This window comes from Triticum dicoccoides, chromosome 7B, assembly GCF_002162155.2.
Source record: "Triticum dicoccoides isolate Atlit2015 ecotype Zavitan chromosome 7B, WEW_v2.0, whole genome shotgun sequence".
In the NCBI taxonomy this organism is placed as follows: Eukaryota; Viridiplantae; Streptophyta; class Magnoliopsida; order Poales; family Poaceae; genus Triticum; species Triticum dicoccoides.
This window is the reverse complement of record NC_041393.1, coordinates 630,191,186-630,194,269: the sequence shown is the minus strand read 5'-3', so window position 1 is coordinate 630,194,269 and position 3,084 is coordinate 630,191,186.

Genomic DNA, 3,084 nt, shown 5'->3' with positions numbered 1-3,084 from the left:
ATTCAACTAGATCTGGGTAAAGTTGCTTGGTGTCGATCTTGCATTCTGTACTCGTAGATGCTCATCTTTTTATGGATTTCTGTTCATGCCCCAAGATCTGCTCAAAGTTATCTTTCAAATCTTGTTGTTCCCGTTGAAATTTCTCTTGCCCCAATATCTGCTCAATCGGAGTTATCTTTCAGATCTTGTTGTTCCCTTTGAAAATAGAGTGACAGAGAGTACTTATCCGGACTATTTTTTTTGGCAAATCGCAACTAGATTTTGTGCTTTTTAGAGTGACTAGTGTGATGTTAATTGTAGCATGCGTCATGTCAAACGAATATTAGCAATGTGTTCATCAGCAAGTCACCTTATGTTCGTCATTAGTAACTTATTTGTGCAGCAGATTTTTTTTTGGAATTGCTTTGATTTTATCCTTGGCATATCTGTTTGCCTGTTGTGACCGATGAAAATTGAACGGCAAAGCTTTTAGTTTATGCAACATGTAAGGTTGGGTGCGTACAGTTTGTGGATTGAATTTTCCTTTGCGAAATCAATCCTGCAAACGTTGTCTTGTTGAAAGAACATTTTGGATCCTAATCATGTTGCTGTTAAAATTTGTGCGGTCAAAACTAGAATTTTCCAGCTCCAAAAACAAATCATGTTCTGCATTTGTAGGTTGCTGCTAGCCTGCTACCTGTCCGAGTTAATGGAGACAGACGACAATGAATGAATAGAGAGAGAGAGCATGCTCAAATGTAGACCCCACAACTGTTCACATGTCTGATCTGACAGAAGAAAGAGAAAACAGCTCATACATGTTTTTCAATGAGAGAATACAAGGTGAAATACACATGCTTTCACCAACCTTAGAGCAACTGGGTGGTCCAGATATAGAGTAGATGAGCCCGGGATCCAAATTGGATATCCAGAGTGTCTCCTCCTACTTGCCCATCTTATTTATACAAGTCCTTATTCTCGACCTTTCCTCTAATCTCAAACCATATTCTTGTTTTAAATCCGAACACAAATACTTCGGTTTGACGGCCTAGAGCCTGCCTTGATCGACAACCTGGATGACGAGATTGGTGTTGTGTCATGCCAACTGTGTATTAGTTTGACTTGGGAGGCATCGGGACAAAACATATCCATCAGACGAGTGTTGTTGGTGCATGGGTAGGTCCTCAGGCTGATGCTAAGAATGCTACTAGGACAGGATCGGATCACATTCTGGATTTACAGGCAGTGGGGATACGCCCCCTACGCTAAAATAAGAACCAGCTTCGTGTAGAACGATACTCAGAGGCGTAACTTCACTGCTCCCGGTGAGCGAGTATGGGGAAGGTAAACGAACGAGATACTCGGTTGTCCTCGTGTACAGTAGATGTAGGGTTAGGTGTTGGACTAGTCTAGATTTGCCTCCATGGGGTCATGCTTTCCATGGTGGAAGATGACAGAGGGAAATAGATCTGGTTTGTGCTATCTAATAAGCTCTCCAAATTTCGACACTAAAAACTCTGATGAAGTCTCTAACATTAGCGAAACAGCTCGGTGCAATAAAGAAACAAGTATCATTTTCTGAAACGTAGTAACTGAAGAAATGAACTACTCATAGAGCTCCATGCATCGGCACTTCAGAATTCATGGTGGCAACAATATCTCTTCAGTCAATATGTCATCAATAGTTGAATTATGGATCGTTGATAGAATTAGTTAGCATAAAACTTCAGTGCTAGAAATGTTTTTTTGTCAGCAGGCATGTGTAACTTCTGATGATCCATTTTTTGAGAACTTTATCAATTTTTGACAGATATATCATTAGCTATTAATTGATTATGTGATGTGATGATCTTTTTTGTCATTATTTGTACTATAGAATAGGGTAAATAACTTTGGTGTTGTTGGGCTGCTCGCCTGCTCCAGTTAGTTTTTTTTTCTTCTCTTGTGTAGGCTATCAATCCGAGCTGTCCGACAAGGAGGAGGAGGACGTCAAGCCGGGGTCTACGACCAATGACCTAGGGGCCAGCCCCACTGGCGGAGGGGTGATGGACATCTCTCCTACTACGCGGCCTTCAATGACTACTACTGGCATCAGGATTAGGAGTATAGCTAGGTCTATCACAATGTAGTGCTAGGGATCTATGAATTATGTTCATACTAGTGTTTAAGTTTATGATGTTTCATGTTTAATCTGCAACATTTTGTTCGAAATATACAATGAATTTATGTGCTCATGTGCATGTTTTCTGCTGGAAAGGCAGAAAAAATTGTGGGACCTAAAAACCTCTGTCTCCACTAATAAAACCATTTTTAGGCACCAGATTATAGGCTAACTTGGGGCTTATTATAGGTAGACATAAATTTACAGCTGTGTTTTATCTCATTCATCGTTATTCGGAATATTATCAGTTTCATAAAAAAATATTTTTGGTTTACTTTGAAATTTTAATGTCTAATGTCTTTCTACAAATTTTAAGGAATTCCAGGTCATTTAAAGATTTGACATGTTCCATTTCATGGTATTCATTAAATTTTGTTCTGAAATCTGAAGATAAATATCTTTGATACTGGATCAGTTTTTCCATTATATAACTTTTTTAGCTCAAAATTTTGAAATTAATGTTTTGAGCGTTAGCATATACACGTACTCATGGGGTAGGCTTTTCTAGAGACAAAATGTGCGTGAAGCTTTCAGGAAAGAAGAAGATGAGAGATGAGAAAGGGGGCAAGGCTGTTAATACATTGGCCTAAGAAATTGTGTGTGTTGATCTTTTTAGGGCCCACCAGAAATATGTATTTGTTTGCATTTCAGCTTGTATTTACTACTCCCTCAGTCCGAAAAAATTTGTCCCAAAATTGTTCCTCAAATGGATGTATCTAGCACTAGGGACAAGTTTTTTCGAGCGGAGGGAGTACTTAAATTCAAAAGGAAAAGTGTGGTCCATATTGTTGAGTATCATTGTTATTCATGAAACGTAGGATAGCGTGTGATTTATTCTACCTTGCCTTGTATTCCAAGATGACCATGTACTCCTATATATATGTCCACTAGGCTCAAGCAAAACAACAACTATTCCACCAATCCCTCTCTCTCCCTTCTAACAT